Below are 18,958 nucleotides of genomic sequence, written 5' to 3'. Positions count from 1 at the left end.
ATTGGAGTTCACGTTTGGATTCGGAGAATTCGACCAACAACGAGTTCAATTGATCGGCTATCGACCGAAGTATCTTTCCGATAAATGCAATTGAAACGTAGCTGTGAAGAAAAATGTGAACAGGTAGAACAGGTAGAGTAAGTATGTGAACGAAGTTGAATTAAATACATGAAAATGTAAATATTCATTTCAATTATTCAGTAGATAAGCTATGTACGATAAAGATACAGATAATCGATAAAACCTACGCGTGTAACGACACTACTAATTAGATTAAATTTCATCGATATCTGCTTCCACTATTTGTTCGCTTATTTTTCAGCTCAATTGCGAGCGTTCGATTGGCTTGGCAACTAAGTGATTGCGGATTTTGTCATTAGATGGTATTGACAAAATGCGCAATCACTTAGTTGCCAAATCAATAGGCTGTAAAGTACACTACGTTCGAACGAAACGGAACGACGAAAACGGAGGAAATGGAATGACGTTGATGGTGAATCGAGTTTGCTGGTATCTTCGTGCCATGATTTCCATAACAGTCTGCGTTGGTGAAAAATGTTGCATCAAAGTGTACCTTGTATTCTGTTCACGATTCTCGTCGTAATGTGTATTACGTTTTTTCATGGCCAAGCTATCACCAGATAGCAGATTGATGGAGCTTCTCAGAAATCAGACCGATACACTCCACCTTTCCTATGTTTCTCGATTTCGTCTCGTAAAAGTTGCGACGATTTTCCAACGATTTACGATAATATACAGTATGCGGTGGAATAATAAATTACGAAAGAATAACAGCAAAATATGCAATAAAATTGTTTCGTTTAAGGTTCAGTTCTCGAGAGAATCGAGTTTGAAAATTTATCAAGCACGCTGGAACCTGCGTATTCAAATCCTTATTGGCAATTAACTGATGATCACCTAACTCATAAGTGTTAAAATATTTGATTATTTTCCAATTCCCCATTTTTATTCTCTGGTGTGCTGATTATAAAAAATGAAAAATAGAGGAGCAAATATAATAGGTTGGTAACTATGTGATTACAGATTTTGTCACTAGGTGGTATTGGCACACCTAACTGACAAAAAACATCCAACTCACAAGTGTCAAAATATTTGATTATTTTCTAATTCCCCATATTTATATTCTGGTGTGCTGATTATAAAAAATGAAAAATAGAGGAGCAAATATAATAGGTTGGTAACTATGTGATTACAGATTTTGTCACTAGGTGGTATTGGCACACCTAACTGACAAAAAACATCCAGCTCACAAATGTCAAAATATTTGATTATTTTCTAATTCCCCATATTTATATTCTGGTGTGCTGATTATAAAAAATGAAAAATAGAGGAGCAAATATAATAGGTTGGTAACTATGTGATTACAGATTTTGTCACTAGGTGGTATTGGCACACCTAACTGACAAAAAACATCCAACTCACAAGTGTCAAAATATTTGATTATTTTCTAATTCCCCATATTTATATTCTGGTGTGCTGATTATAAAAAATGAAAAATAGAGGAGCAAATATAATAGGTTGGTAACTATGTGATTACAGATTTTGTCACTAGGTGGTATTGGCACACCTAACTGACAAAAAACATCCAGCTCACAAGTGTCAAAATATTTGATTATTTTCTAATTCCCCATATTTATATTCTGGTGTGCTGATTATAAAAAATGAAAAATAGAGGAGCAAATATAATAGGTTGGTAACTATGTGATTACAGATTTTGTCACTAGGTGGTATTGGCACACCTAACTGACAAAAACACCTAACTCACAAGTATCAAAATATCTGATTATTTTCCAATTCCGCGTATTTATTTTCTGGTGTGTTGATTATAAAAAATGAAAAATCGAGGTGCAAATATAATAGGTTGGCAACTATGTGATTGCGGATTTTGTCATTACCACCTAATGTAAAAACCCGCAATCACTTAGTTGCCAAGCCAATATAAAATCATTTTTCTTCCTTTGCATTTCCAAAGCGATTGTTTCAAACGAGATTGCAAGAATAAAATAACGAACCGTGGACGTGCTCGATTAATATTACAACATGGCAGAGACTCGAATAAATGCTCGATCGATTTCGCGTGCAAACGTAATTACGTGCGTTCTTTTGGTTTTTAATCGATACGAGGCTGAACCTTGAGTCATGCAGACGCGGCCATAGTCTAAAGGAATATACAGAGGACACCGGATTGCCGTCACGATTCAGTTGTAGGAAGAAAAGAGGAGAGGAAACGCGGATAAAATGCTCCATTTCGCAGGTGGCGCGTTGTTGCGGCTCATTATGGCCGAAGATTGGAAAGTATTGTGCAATGTACAGGCCGTTCAAGTACCGTTCTCTAAGCCGTGGAATTCAGCGACGGACGTGTTCCGTGACATTCGATTAATCGCTTTGATTAACGACCGTTCTGTCAACCTTCCACGCTCCATTATTCGATTCTGTCTCACGATCCGTCGCTCTTCCGTTGATCCACTTATTCCTCGTTCGCCTCTCGTTCCTTCTTTTCCTCTTTTTTCCCTATAAAATCACGTCGCAAACAATCGGTAATCGTCGATTGAAAATCAAGCTTCTGTCATCTCTGCAAAACAATCGTCTTTACCTGAGGCTAGTCTCGTACGAAGCTACGTTGTATACAGCGGCAGAGTATCCGGCATCTGAACATTTGCAGTGAAGAATGTTCATTTTTATACATTGGCTGTGTTTCTCTCGATAGCAAGAATAAATTTTATTCCGCGTTTCATACCTTTCTTCGCGTGTAGCGCGACCTCCCATTGCCAATTCATCGTCGATCTATTGGGTTGGCAACTACGTGATTGCGGATTTTGTCACTAGGCGGTATTGACACATCTAACTCACAAAAAACACATAACTCACACGTGTCAAAATATCTGATTATTTTCCAATTCCCCGTATTTGTTCTCTGGTATGTTGATTATAGAAAATGAAAAATTGAGGAGCAAATATAATGGGTTGGCAACTAAATGATTGCGGATTTTGTCATTAGGTGGTATTGGCAAAACCCGCAATCACTTAGTTACCAACCTAATAGTTCTTAACTGATCCAACTATTTTAATCCTTTCGCTTCGGCAGTCCAATCCGCCGAAGTACTGTCACTGAACGGAAGCGTGCGCCAGAAATGCGCACAGTGTGCATGGTTGCTGTATATACGTTTTCCTAAGTCTTAAATAACAGTAATTCTTGTAAGAACCGTATATGAAGTATCGTTTCACTAACAGATTTTTTAGCACGACACAGTATACGAGGTTTGGATGTTTGAAATATATTGCGTAAAACATTCTGACGTTGTTTCAACAATGAGTAATTTTTTAAGAAGTGATTAATCCAATATATTAATAAAATCAACAGAAAATGTTCTGCCGATAACGAAAAAATATATTACTGACTACAGATGGCACTGGCGTATGCCCGATATATGGGGTGCCGAAATCAGGATTCGTCGCATATTCGTACCCACGGGTCATCTCGCGGGCGCCGCCTAAAGCGGCACTCGAAGCGAAAGGGTTAAGGAAAAGAGTATAATTAATCGACGCACGTATTTACGTCTCGTTGGTGACAATACGGTGGAAGTTGTACGCTCGGATAGCGAGAAATGTTCGGTTGTTTTAAGTCCAAACTCCTCACGATAATATTCAACTTTATAAACTTTATTCTATCGGGACTCGATTTCCTCTGTTTACGAACTAATGTAGGTAAAACAGTGGAGAAGTGCAACGACGAATTATCCATTCCTATCTAGTCGAGAATTAGTTGGGTACAAGAGTTTTCAAGCTGCAGTCTCTCGAGAATAAAGCGTAGTTTTGTTATTCTTGAAGCTTGTATCGTTTTCAGTCAGACAAGCTGCCTGAGATTCGCTCGTACCGTGAATTTAGGCGCACGATATATATCACGTACTATACAGAGCGTTTCTGGTAACTGGGACAGGCTATGACCCTGTTGCAAGTGAAATTGGGAGAAGATCGTAGAGGAAAATTTTGCAAATCGGCGTTCTGCTGCGTCGATTTTTCTGGACCGTGAAAAACGAAAGGAAAACGAAGTTATCGTAGAAATGATAAGTAGCATCTAATCTTATTCAGAGATATCGTAAGAGTAGATGTACATAAAATAATCGCAAATGTCCTTGTATCGCGATTAAACACGAAATATGATGAATATAACAAAGAAAAGAGAAAAGGAAAAATTTTCACTGTTTAACAGCCTCTATCGTAATTTTCTCGCGGATGCAACGGTGAAACTGTATTCTTTTCTCAAATGAAACTTTATAATTATTTATAAAGCAGCCGATGCAAGTTTTTATCGTTTACAGAAAGATATTATGTTACTCGAGCCAAAAAAAAGCTGAAACCACTTTAAAAGTTATTTCGATTTCAATGGCGAGAAATTTTGCGCATGGAAGGCAGAAGAATCAGAGGCACAAGTATTGCGGGTTGATTTTCTCCTTCTTTCTCATCCGCGAAATTTTACAAAATTCCAACATCTTTCAAAGTAATTACTTTCTCCAACTATTTACCATGATACATTTTTATATCACGTTGGAACGGTAAAGTACATCGAATGCTTTACAAGCGAATTATATAGTTCCGTTTAAATGAAAAAGTGTATCTGCACTCTGCAACTGCAGTGTACTAAAGCATCCGCGCGAGTACGGTAATACGATAAATCGCGTTAAACAGTGGAAAGTTTTCCTCTACGATTTTTCTCTAACTTTGCTTCCAACAGAGCTACATAGCCTGCGCCAGTTACTAGAGACACCCCGCATAATATAATACAATATATCTTAACTTCACTTGCAACAGAGTTCTATAGCTTGTCCCAGTTACTTGAGATACCCTGTATATTATATCTATAACATAGTATAATATATATGATATAATAGAATATATCTTAACTTCACTTGCAACAAAGTCCTATAGTCTGCCCCAGTTACTAGAGACACCCTGTATGACATAATATATCTATAACATGGTATAATATACATGATATGATAGAATATATCTATAGTATGATATAATATATCTTAGCTTCACTTGCAACAAAGTCCTATAACCTGTCCCAGTTATTACAGACACCCTTTATAATGTAATATATCTTGTATAATATATCTATAGCATAATAAAATATATATGACATAATATAACACATCTATAGTATAATACATCTTAATTTCACTTGCAACACAGTTCTATATTCTATACCAGTTGCTAGAGACACCCCATATAATAAGATACAATATATCTTAACTTCGCTTGGAACAAAGTTTTATAGCCTGTTCCAGTTACTAGAGACACCCTGTATAATATAATATATCTATAGTATCATATAATATAATATATCTTAGCTTCACTTGCAACAAAGTCCTATAACCTGTCCCAGTTATTACAGACACCCTTTATAATATAATATATCTTGTATAATATATCTATAGCATAGTACAATATATATGACATAATATAACACATCTATAGTATAATACATCTTAATTTCACTTGCAACACAGTTCTATATTCTATACCAGTTGCTAGAGACACCCCATATAATATGATACAATATATCTTAACTTCGCTTGGAACAAAGTTTTATAGCCTGTCTCAGTTACTAGAGACACCCTGTATAATATAATATATCTATAGTATCATATAATATAATATATCTTAGCTTCACTTGCAACAAAGTCCTATAACCTGTCCCAGTTATTACAGACACCTTTTATAATGTAATATATCTTGTATAATATATCTATAGCATAGTACAATATATATGACATAATATAACACATCTATAATAGTATAATACATCTTAATTTCACTTGCAACACAGTTCTATATTCTATGCCAGTTGCTGGAGACACCCTATATAATATGATACAATATATCTTAACTTCGCTTGGAACAAAGTTTTATAGCCTGTTCCAGTTACTAGAGACATTCTGTATAATATAATTTATCTATAGTATCATACAATGTATCTTAAAGCTCGGCGCCAATCTTTTGAGGCAGCCTGTAGGCGTATAGCGTACGGTTGATAAGAATGGAAGCGGAATCGCGATCCATTTGCGTTGTCCTCGGCGTGGCCCAACACTGCGTAGACAATTCCGTAAATAGACGGTGTACAGAGTGTTTCTACCGTATCTGTCGCGGTTCTGTCGTGCTCTGTGAATATGCGTTGATCGATACGCAGCCACAGCACGTGCGCCATGTGCGTCACGTGCGCCTATAACCAGCCTGGCTAATTGAATCTCCAAGAACGCTGAAAGTTGTTGCATACATATAACTCGTCTCTCGTTAATCGCATTACGCGAAGTTTCAAACACTCGCCGACAGGATCATCCCAGCTTTTAGTTTACCCACCAGGGTTTGCTTTAGGCTAGTTAGACACCAAGATACGCGTACGCGATACGAATTCAAGTGGAAAATACAAGAAGATACGTGGCGCGTTATTCGTCTAATACGATAGTCTGTCGTCCGTCGTTTCTTTCTTATTTGATACGCATAAAACACTCTGATAAAAAGAAGACCGAAGAGAAAACACTCTATTGACGTCACTAAAGAAATAAAATAGACAAACTCGAAGATAGTATCTCGCTGAGAGTGGCCATCCACGTGTCGATTTAGCAATTAAGCTTCTAACTCAGCTAATTGTAAAGTACAAATTTAATAATAAAAAGAAAATTTATATGTAGGAGATAAAAGAACATGGGGTCCTTCCTTTTGGAATTTTTGGCAAGATGCCCAATACTTTAGTCTAGATTTTTTATTATAGCTGTACTTAAATAATAATACCTGTATTCCAATAAATTTAGAAGTACTTGTTTATGATTCAATCCGATTATGTTTGCCCGAGATTTATGACAGTAGGCTTGGACTCAAAGTGACACTCCGGTCGCTAAACGTAGCCACAGGATGGACATTTTTACCTAACAGAGGTATGGAGTAGTTGTACAGCTCCCTTTTAAAAGATATATTTAACGCGAGGGATACAGAGAGGTACAGAGAAGAGAATATAAGTGCAGTTCCACTTGGTCTGATACTAGTAAATTGACTTCTACGTGCACCGTGGACAAGTAAGTTTAGTTACACTTGAATCGTGCACAAGTAAGTCGAATTCGACTTAGACTTTGCAAGAAAACGCATTTGTTATCCCGTTGGCCGTGTATTCGTTATCGAACCTAAGACCATTGTCATTAGCATCTCGACTATCTAATCGCCACGGTTACTTGTCAAATTCTGTAATCATATTTGTTCCAGTAAATATCATCTATATTGTATAACAACAATGGCCGATCCAAACGATGATTCCAAAAGAGAACTCGACATATATAAAACTGTACCATGCGCGAGTATCTCGACACTGAAATCATAGGCAACGTGTAAGACACGCTCTTCGATCTCCGATTTTCGTCTCCGATCTTATCTCTCGTTACGTGGTTAGTAGATACCGATAAAAGCGATAGTTGAGAATTAATTAGTACAAACAGTTATTTAGCACGATACTAGTTCAAACAATAGTTATATGTATCCAACCAAATAACACGTAAAAGTATGTGCGCAATTCGATAATACGATCTGACATGCGTTCGTAAATTATGCGATTTCTTCTCAGGCGCAGAGAACGACGCGAGCAAGATTAAAGCAACGAAGATCACTCGTAGCAGGGGAAGATGGTGACAAACGGGCGAGATTAAGTTTTTGAAAGAGGAAAGGTACGAAAACACTGGATTGGAAGTTTCGTAGTTGGCCAGGCGCGGAACGAAAGCGCCGCTTTAACGGTCCAAACCACTTTCCTGCAGCCGGCGAGAGAGTGCAGTGAACGAGCACTCGTGCACTCTCGAGTACGAGTACTCGCCGCGTATAGGCGCAGGCCGGCTCGCGCGCGCATCAAAATACGCCGCTTTTTCTCCTCTCGCCAACGTTTAGCCCCTAAAATCGGCTCCTGACGAGCGCAACTACGCGGACGCTCGCGGCTTCGCTGCCAAAAGTCTCTCGTTCGCCGCTCTTTCCGCTCGACGATCGTTTTCCAACGTGTTTCAAAGTTCCCAGAATGAGAAAGTTTCGGTCGGAGAAGACGAGATACAACGAGCGAAATCGCGTACCTCGGATCGTCGAGTCAGCTACGTCGGCATCCTCGAGCTGCGACAATTTTCTCTTCGAACCACGTGGTTCGATGGTAAATTGCACTTAAAATTCTATCTTTATTTCGCTATTTCGCTCGTATGGCACGTGAAATCGTTGGCCAGACTCTGCCAGGTCGAACGATAAGTTCGTTCGCGTTTTCTCGATTAACTGTTAGACCCTGGATTTTCCTGCGTTTCTTTCGAAAAGCGGGAAAGTGTACAGAATTCGCGCGACGCGTAAGAACGTAAGAAATACGGGAAAGAAACACCTGTAACGTTTTAACCAGTTAACTTCGTTCGACGAGTATACACGTCAAACAGAAAGTGTATTTCGGTGCGTTTGACGAGTATGAAATAAAAATTACCATTTACCATAAAGAATTGAAATTGTAGTAAGAAGCGATAGAAATTTGGCACGTTACTATTGCCAATAAAACTGCTATGTATTTTATGAGGAAGAATTTGATTATTCTCTTTGGTATATCGGTTATTCCCCGTGCATTGTTTAATTAACAATTTTTACAAACCGAGTTGATTATTTTCACGTTATATCGGGAATGTTGGAATTGTTTGCGTAATCTTGTTTCTCTACAAAATGGATGGATATTTTCACGCGTATGTCGGTGTATCCTCGATAACGATTGGAATATAATATAACACATATAATACGATTAAATTTTTTGGTCGGACGTGTCGGACAAATTACGGGACAAATTCCACATACCCGAACTTGGAAAGTTGGTCGACCGACTACGAGTTGCAAGTGCAAAACTATGTCGTTGCACAGCAACCGCTGCAAAACCTACGCCTCTCGTGGAGAACGTTTGTCCAAATTTATATCGTCAGAAGGAAATTCATTTCGAAAATGTGTTCGTACTCTGTTTCGAAGAATTCCACACTGAAAAGACCCACCGAATCTCTTACATGGTTCGTCCATTTCTCTTGTTTATGGATTTTATAATTTTGCTGGAATTTTGAAATTTTATGTAACCATAAAAATGTAAGCCATCGTCGTTTCGCTTTAATTTCGTTGGAAAATGTACAACACGAGCATTTCGCCCGTGTTTGACGCGTAAACTCATCATCGCCTGTTTTATTTGCGCAGCCCACGAGAGATTTGCAAAACTAAATTCCGTAGTTAACCAACTGGTTAATAGGAGAAATAACTTTCTACGTAGGTCGCATCACGCCAGTTACGTGGACGAAGTTGCGAAATTGCATAAAAATCCGAGGTCTATTTATTCGTTCGACGTACCTCGTACGAGTGGAAAATCATGGCGTTTCACAATGACCGAGGTTTGGAATTTGGTCTCAGGGTCGTAGCCATAGACCCATGATTCATCGCCTATAACGACTTGTTTGAACGTTTCAGCTTTGCTTCTAATCGATTTCAAATTGTCCTGCACGATTTCCATATCTCTTCGTCCACGTTCTTCGTTTCTCGGTCATCGTCAGATGTAACTCGCGATATTCCTCATTTTCCACTCGTACAAATTGAAGTGCCGTTGCTGGCTAACCATCCGGAGAGTCATACGCTTTGTAGGATCGCTCATTAAGGTACCCCATAAACGACGAAGCCATACTTTGTACATCGACTCTAAGTACTGTATAATTGCTAATAATTAATTACTCTACAGCACTCAGTTACAGAGACAGATGGACAGATCTCGTACAAACAAATCTTAAGATATTTTACACGCAGATACGATGTCCAAGCTGAGTTACCCAAAACGAGCTACCTTGATGATTCTTTCAATTTTCTAGATAACGAAAAACGTTTAAGGAACGAACTTTTACATTTCAAATCGGAGGAGTCAACGGTCCTGTTAACAAAAGGAGAACAGAGTATTTTGTTTGAGAAACGTTAGCATGATTTCTCATCCATTATTACATATATAAAGTCTGTGACTTTCAGTGATCTCCGATGATCATTGAGATTCTCCTGAGAACCGCAGGTGTTGAAAAAATACATTGTTCCATCAAAAAAAGAAAAACGTATGTAATCTGTAAATCTTTTAAGTGCGTCCATCTGATAAAAAGTTTGGACCTTCGTGTAACGGCTCGTTGTCGGAAACGAACAACTTCTGTTTCAAACACTTTTTCTTGTCTCCAAAATTAAAAGAGATATTTCAGTGGCTCATCCTGCATGACTCATCCTCTGTATACGTAATTACACAGGATATATAATACATTTTAATACAACAATGTTTACGATGTCACAATAGAATTGCCGATAGTAAGGATCCTTTAATCAGTTAGCTGATTGCGACCTCTTTGAAAAGTGTGTACCTACAAGGTGGCGCAAAAAGTAAGCCACGACGAGTATACTTGTCAAACACAGAGTATGTGTGGTTGTTATAACACAGAATTAAGTTGTAATGAAATGATCGCTTTTCTTCTTTTTCCTTTTTTCCTTACTCAGGACGAGTATACTTGATATAACAGAAAATATTGGCATTTCTTCACGACGAGTATACTGGTCAAACACAGAATTAAGTTGTAATGAAATGATCGTTTTCCTTCTTTCTCCTTTTTTCCTTACTCACGGCCGAGTATAGTCTACGTAACAGAAAATATTGGTATTTCTTCACGACGAGTATACTGGTCGAAAATAGCTAACTGGTTAATGGTATCCACCTTTGCCATGGATATAACGTGTCGGGCGTACGTTCGTATGATCTTCTACGTGCCGTGAATCGCCGGCAGAAGCCGAGGACGGGTTTTCCCGTCTCGTACCTCGATTTTCTCTGCCCTCGCCGAGAGGCAATCGCTGCATCCGATAGCAGACACAGTGATTCTCGTCTGGCGCCAAGCGGATCGTGTGCCCACCGGTATACACACCCTTCGTAACAGGAAGAGAACGAGTTTTTACGTTAAATTTTAACGAAATTATCGGCTCGTCCCGCGAGCAACGCCGCGAGCCAGCCATAAAGATAACGAGGCTTCTTATCGTCGCGCTACGTCTCGAGAGCTGCATCGCTTCACAATTTTCTCTCGCGTCTATATATACGCACATTGTGCGTAAGCACATTCGTTCGCCATTGACACTATTACGATAACACGCGACGAGAATGTAATTGGAAAAACATCTCGTTAACAAGTTCACAGCGCGTTTGATTTTCATTTTCTATAATGGTTTACTTTAACTGTCTCGCATTAGCTTGTACTTAAGGCACAGCCTCGCTAGACTGTACGTTCAGCTACATCGTTGAAACGCAATAGTTTCGAAGAACCGACACAATCATAGACGTTATGCTTCTTTAATTCCCTTCCAATTTACAATTCCTTATCGCTATCTTCTTACGGCGGATAAATTTACGAAAGCAGGTATTTTTAATTCTAATTTTAACGCGTTTCGCTATCTTTATTTTATCCTACCGGTGTGACTCGATGAAACGGCGAGATAAATATTATTAATAATTAATTATTAATTCCGCATTCTTCGCGAGGAATAAAAAGAACAGAGATAGATAAAGAGTCAGAAAGTTTCGGAAAGATTGTTCTATAAGAGAACGATTAATAGAATCTTCTTTCGAAAGCGTGTCAAATTGACACAAGTGGCGGCTGAGGGTTCGGAAATTCAATGCTAATTACAATGGCCATAAAAATTATTTGTACACCATTCTACGATATTTACCTCAACGTTTACGTACTAATTAATCAAGTGCAAATATTACATTGAGTTTTATATCGTTACACAGCGCCTCTCCTATGACTACGAAACTTTGCTCTTACGAGAATAAATTATGCAACCTGATGAAAAGCCTGGCTCGTTACAGGCTAACAGTATGTACAAAAACATTTCGTAGCTGTACGTGTGGCTTTATGTATCTGGATAATGTGAAATCAAACGCTTTATAAAAAGTGAAGTGGGTCAATTTGGCTTCTGAGAGCCTCGTATTCGTATAAGCCGGAAAATCTATAGAACTATCGTTATAAAAAGTACTTCAAGAACGTACTCGTACATATGACAAAAAGAGAAAAAAAGAAAGGAGTACCGTTACATAAAAAGAAGAGCGAATTCTGGGAGCGAGTGGGTGGTGAAAACGCGTTTCGTACGTTTCAAGGGGAAGCTGTTTTTATCGGCCAGCGCAACTGCATATCGCGACCAGTAAAGGTCAACGAGTGCAAGGAATTAATCGAGCTTTCCAGAGCTGTGCAGGTCGGCCGAGTAATCCCAGGCGGGCCGACGACGACGATGATTTAAAAACGAATATCCTGGATCGGTATTTGGCGAGTAAATGCGGATCTTCGCGCGGCGATGAACACAGACGAATAAAAGGCGTGGAATGACGCGCATAATACGCCTGAGAACAATAGTCGTCCATTTTTCTCCTCCTTTCTTTCTTTCCCCCATTTTAGCGTCTTTGCTTCTTCGTTTTTAGCGTAGGATTATACGTCTTTGTTCTTCGGTAATTTCGTCGAAAAATGGTGTTGCGAAATTTCGACACGCAGTGACACACACAGTCATTGTGGTCAGGATGATACGACTTGGCATAAGGATAACTCTGCTTTACTCGACTTTTTTCACTTAACTCTTGATTGCTCGCTATGAGATCCTGAAGTGCCCCGGACGTTACGGACATTGTCATAATTTCCATCTAAAATGATAATAAACGAATGAAATAATAATGAAATTTCTCTGTACGATCGTTAATTCTGCTCAGACTCTGTGTCTTATAAATTGAGACTTTTCATCGACGTAACACGTAGGATCCTCGGAGTGCCGCTTCAACGTTGATTTCATTTTCCTTCGTCTTTCGTGTTTCATAGCCGAGTCCATGTACAAAACGTGTTCTTCCGTTACCACTTGTATTACGTTAGCTTGATAGAAACACGCCGATGTAGATATTATCGGTTACGAAGATATAAAGCTTCGGGCAATGGATGATAGAATAGGAACGAACTGGAAATTGAACAATTGCGGATGAGTATCGAATACCATGTGGGCCACGAAAGCCTGGACAGAGAAGCAATTATATGCTTTGCTCGATGAACTTACTTTACAAATTAAAACTGGACACCCCGTATGTGAGCTGTCGAAACACTCCACAAGTTGAGATAAATTCGAACAGTTTTTGCGCGTTGAACGCGAAGAACGGGAACTTTATAAGTGTCATCTCGATGCTGCTCGAGCGAAATGAAGTTCCAAGTAAAAGAACGAAAATCAAACGAACGATGGTGAGTATAAAAGTTGTCGAGTAAATTTAAATTACAAAATAAATCCAGGAAATAGAAGCCAACCCCAGTGATCATTTTGTCTCTCCTCTTTCATATTCTTTCATTCTCTTTCGTCCTCTGTGTGGCTCGTATTTTGAAAGCGGGATACGTGGTCGGAACAGGAAACGCCATGGGAGAGTGAGCAATCGGTATTCCATGGCTGTGTCACGGAGAGCCTCCGCGAGAACCGGACCTAGACTCACTCTGCACTCGTCCCTTCTGGCTCTTGATTTTTCCTTCGATACGACTCTTTTCCTACGCCTATTTTACGCAACACGACTAATGACCACGTACACTGCGGATGATTATGCAATTTCGCGCGTTCATCAACGTAACTGACTCGTAAGAGTCAAAGGAACAGCGAAATAATACGTTCGTTAACGCGTACAAGGTGACAGATTTTCTACCATTTTCAACGATTTTTCAGTCGCTTTTAGTTGAAAAATGTCTAGAACGAATGTACACGCTTTTACTTGAAAAATGTGCAGAAACGTGAAATGAAAACGTATCAACGTAATTTCATTCTTTGAGGAAGAAGTGCAACACGAATAAAAAACCTGCACTATGTCGCATAAATGCACAAACGTCCACGCTAAACCGAACGACTAATTTCTTCAACTCCGATCGACGAGCTTCGTCCCTTGACGCTACAACTACCGATAGTTAACACGAAGCTATTTCTACCAAAGCCAGTGAAAATGACTGGTCTTTAAAACATACGTAATAATAGAATATCTTTATATTTATTGATTTGTTACTTTCTTTCAGAAGGAATTCCATGTTATGTAGTACATTTTTAGTATTATTAACGATGATCCCTAAAATGATCCCTAAACGAGGGTTGGCACATTTATAAAATCGCAGAACCAGTCATTTTCACTGGTGTGGTATTTCTAGCGTTAGCATCTAGCGATCTAGCGATCGATCCGCGATTTTCCTGATAACTGATATCGTCGTATCTAACGATACGCAGTACAAATTTTAAAAACGTGTAGCAAGTTGTACGAAACGAGGAAACTGGTTAATTGAATTCGATAAACAGATTGCAGCACCCTCTTACACTTTGACGAGTACCAATCGTTTTAACCGGTATTAGTATAAGTAGTCTTGATATAAAATTATTTTGAATTTGAATACGTAAAGAACAAAATAAAATTCATTATATTATTCTTTTAGTTAACGTTACCAAAGTCATTACATCATTGTGGGAAAAAATATAACACGAAGTAGGAATTTTAAAATAAAATTGTAAAACCAGTCGATCTGACTGATGTGGTAGTTCTAGTGTTAAAGCAAGAACTTTCAACGAAATTCTTCTTCCAATTCACTTTACCGATTTTAATGAATTTAAATGAGATTCTCGCTGATCTCTGGCAATCTCGGATATTCAGGAAAACGAAGGAAATCCATTTCGCAGAAGAATATTGATAAGCAGAGAAGAGAATAAAGATAAAAGTAACAGACGATCCTCTTAAGGCGACTGGAGAATTTACGTCAAATGCAAATCCGGCGAGGACTGGAGACGTGAAAAAATGTTGTACGAGGCGGGACGTGGACGTCGCTGTGTCGGACGTGGCACGATATCGATTTCGTGATCGCAAAACGATATCCGTGGCTCGGTTAACGGATACCACCAGACCGCGGATCGAAGACTCGGTCACGGGGTGCTTGTCATCGAGAAAGTCTTTCTTCCTCTTCCTCTCGTATAAACGAGATTAGCCCAGAACGAAAGCAGCGTCCATGTGTTTTTCGCGTTGCCATCACGGTGAAAGACGTTGTTGAGTCGGATAACGTGTCGAAAGTTCTTCTAACGATGTTTTCCGATCGAATTAAACTCGAGCAAATGGAAGAGATAGGAGGGGAATGGCAGAGTCAACTCTTTCGAGGATTTTTCTTCTCACGGCGAAGATAATGGTACACAGTTGATATTTGGATATCTGGAACGAAGAGTCTATGAAATAATATTCCTCTTTAAGGAAGAACTATAAGCGATGATTTGAATACAGAGAATAAATAGAAGAAGAGAAGATACGTAGATAAAAGAAGAGATAGGGAGAGTGTAAGAGAAAAAATATTCCCCTTAAAGGAGAAAATGCAGTTGATATTTGAATATAAATGATATTTAAGTACTTGAGACGAAGAATATACGGAAAAATATTCCTCCTCCTTCAAGGCTTCTTACATTTTCCTTAGATTTAGATTCTTAGATCTCCTCCTTAGATTCTTCGTTTATCCCTCACATTCGAGTATCAATTATATCTTCTATTTTCGATATTTGAATATAAGACACTGGAATATAAGAAGCATCGACGGAAAAATATAATTTATATTTCATTATAAGCGATATCGAGGTACTCGAAACGGATAATCTACGGAAAAGTATTCCTTTCCAAGGAGCAAGTATAATTCATATTTAAATACAATTTAGGTATCCCGAGTTAAGAGTCTACACAAAAACATTCCACTAAAGAATATAAGAGTATATATAGAGAAAATATTCCTTCAAGGAAAGACTTCTTTTTGTTTAGGCACGATTACATATGAATACCAAAATTCGCTCGTGTCTCTCAATCTTTTACTAAAATGGACGAAGAATGTATCGAGAATTTCGAGCGTTTCCATTTCGATGATCAGGGACAGTACTCTGGCGAACAGAAATTACTAACGCAACAACGTAATATATAGATATTAATTAATTATTAGGTAAATTCTTACGGATATCTTGGTCTTCGGATGCTTCATTTTTTTTATACGCATTATAGTCTTCAGATACTTCGGTCATCGTTGCGATCAACTATTATATTAGGTTAGCAACTAAGTGATTGCGGGTTTTGCCAATACCATCTATTGACAAAGTCCGCAATCACTTAGTTGCCAACCTAATATTTAGATTCTTATGGGTATACGCATGGCGGTATTCAAGCAAGCGGCAACTTACTACGAACAATATAACAAAATACGAACAATCGTCCGAACGCTGTAGCAACAAAGGAACAGCTTAGAGAATTGTAACAGTCCACCGAGGGAAGTTCTGCTCGCGAATGAAAATTATTATTTTTCGTGCTTGCAAGGTAGAAAGGAAGAGAAAAATCGCGTTCTCCTCGAAGCAAATTACCTTCCAGTTATTCATAGACTTTATACGATACAGATACAGGTGCGAATGAATGCGCCCATTGACATCACGAATACAGCGTGAATGGCTGGAAACCAGTGATTTCGTCTCTCTGGCTGAACGTGTCGACACGAGCCATCGGTTTTAAAGGTCGTCCCCGAGGACTGAGCTACTGGATCACAATTTTTTCTCTCCTCTCCCTTAGTCCGCGTTATATAAGCCCGATTTTCGATATAGATCACGCCATTTAACCTACTCCTGTTCCAGTTCTTCTGTAGCGGACGGAAACTGGCTGGCTCGCTCGTTTTCTCGGCTAAAACCCTTTGAAAGCCCTACAGATGGCGGCCCTTGTTTCCGCGCGACGAATTTCCTGTTTCGAAATCTCTCATTTATCAACCGGACGGATGTTGACGTTTCGCCGGCCGAATACGGCCCACCTTTTTCCTCGTTTTTCGCAATAACCGACAGAGCCACTCGATTTTTTCATTATCGCTTTAAGCTTCGAGCTTCTGCTGCCCTCCTTGGATCAAACGACGTATCATAGCATCTCTTGCTATTATTCGACTTTCGAGTTGCCCGTGTGTTTTACCTTTTGAGTGGAACGAACGTTTTACGGACTGTTACGGATCGACGATTAAATACCTTACATCGGATAGCACATAATGGGACCCGCTGACGTAATTACGAGGCGACGTAATCCAACATTCTTGGTATTTTTCAAATTTCAAGTTTCTCGCGTCTTCTTTTCTTTCTTTGTTACACGGCGGTTATTATGGAGAGTGCAATGTAATTTCGTTATTCTCGAGTCGAAAAGAAAGAATAAATCGTCCAGTCGAATAACCAGTCGCAAACCAGTCGATAACAGAAAAGAAAACAGCACCGTGCTATACCTTTCTAGCATTTTTGTCCATCTTTCAAGATATAGCGAAACGTGACAAGTTGCTCGTGTTTCTGTATCTCGCAGATTTATTAGTTTCGTTTCAGCCTGACGGATTTGAAACAAATTTGACGAATTTTTAACTTACAAATTTATAAAAATTGATTTATTAATTTCTGAACATTGCACGTAATTGCAATTATTACCACAAATATCCGCGATTATCGTCAACGACAGTGTTCCGGGATTCTGTCTGCGTTCTTGCTCCTTGTTCTTCGGTTTCCTCTTTATCGCGACTATCTGGCTGTTATCGACTGGAAATAAACGCGTGAATGGGAATGATGAAAATTCGTGAATTAAGGAATCGTTCGTTATCTCGACCATTATCTCGACCTTCTAATGGGAACTGTACTTGTGACATCATACTTTGCCCAGTACAACATGGTCGTAAGCAAAGAGCGGGGCAAACAGTTCCTTCGTGTTTGCGATGATGTGCCATTCGTTTCTACCGTTCGGTCGCAAGAAGACAACGACAGGAAGAAAAGGCGAGGGAAGAGACGACGTAAGGAAGAGAAAAGGAACGAAGAAGGGAGGAATCCAAAGCCAACGAAGCAGCGTTTCCCAACGCTGTGCGTCTTAGTCGCCACTTCGTAAACTTCTCGAAGAAAAACTCGACCTACCGTTTGAAATATTATCAGCCACTGTACGATAAAACGGTGTACGAACGTCGAAACGTTAAACAGAAATTAGATAAAAAAAAGGGGAAAAATTCGATGACTATTCAAATCTAAACAAATCTAAAGGTTCTACTAGACGATGCTACTTCTTCGCCAAACTCGTTCAAACTTCTTCGAAACAAGGCCTTGAGCGTAAAGATCCCATTCTACGTTCTCAATTTATTTTCGCACGTAGAATAACCTTCTGCCAGTTGTCCATTCCAGTCTAATCGAGAATTAGTGGAACGAGCAGACGTGTAACCGACAACTTTTCAACGTCGATTTTCACCGAGCCAAGTCTCCAACGCGGTTTTGCTACTCTCGAGTCACAGTATCTGTCTGAGCTCGTCCGAGCAACGAATTACGGCTCGCCCTTGTATTTGCAAAAGATAACGCAGGATTACGTCTCGAAAATGACAAAGATTCCATGACGCAACGTGGACAGGTTGGGCAACGCTGGGATAGAACGAGGCGCTGCATCGCGAGGTCTGGAAAACGCATTGTTTAGGCTGCACTTACACCAACCTAGCGGTGGGTGTGTCACGAGCGTGAAATACCGGCGAAGTGACTACGAGAAGAGAAAGAGAGAAAGAGAGAGGGAAAGAGAGATAGGAATCCACTTGGCCGATGCTCGAGCCACGTCGGAGATTACAGTGGACCTCGTCTATTCCGCTCAACGTGTGCTGGCCTCTACTCGGCTCCATTGGTCCCGCTTTCTACAAATTAATTACCTTCGTGCTCTACGGACCACAAAGTCGCAGAGATACGCGTTCAATTAAAAGTTGCGAGCTCGTTTCCGAAAAAGCAACCCAGAAACGGACGTGCCATCTAAGTACAAACTCCCTCCAGCCGTCGCTCTCTTTAATCGGCGGAAATCGATTCTAAATTC

General features: G+C 39.4%; 1 protein-coding gene and 1 long non-coding RNA gene across 8 annotated transcripts in view; both read right to left on the bottom strand.

Annotated features, from left to right (window-relative positions):
- Nucleotides 1-18,958, bottom strand: part of LOC100648370 (protein PALS1) — a 134,150-nt gene that overhangs the window by 76,677 nt on the left and 38,515 nt on the right. The window lies entirely within an intron of this gene.
- LOC110119705 lies at nt 1,293-14,288 on the bottom strand. Of its 2 annotated transcripts, XR_007225815.1 has the most exons (5): nt 13,147-14,288; nt 12,836-13,050; nt 2,759-12,745; nt 2,615-2,669; nt 1,293-2,532 (listed from the first exon to the last, which is right to left on the bottom strand). It is a non-coding gene; the product is annotated as an uncharacterized LOC110119705 (long non-coding RNA). The 2 variants fall into 2 exon arrangements; XR_007225814.1 differs by having other exon boundaries at nt 2,759-13,050.

This window comes from Bombus terrestris, chromosome 11 (genome assembly GCF_910591885.1).
Source record: "Bombus terrestris chromosome 11, iyBomTerr1.2, whole genome shotgun sequence".
Taxonomy (NCBI): Eukaryota; Metazoa; Arthropoda; class Insecta; order Hymenoptera; family Apidae; genus Bombus; species Bombus terrestris.
The sequence above is the reverse complement of the archived record's forward strand: the minus strand, read 5'-3'. Positions and strand labels throughout refer to the sequence as shown.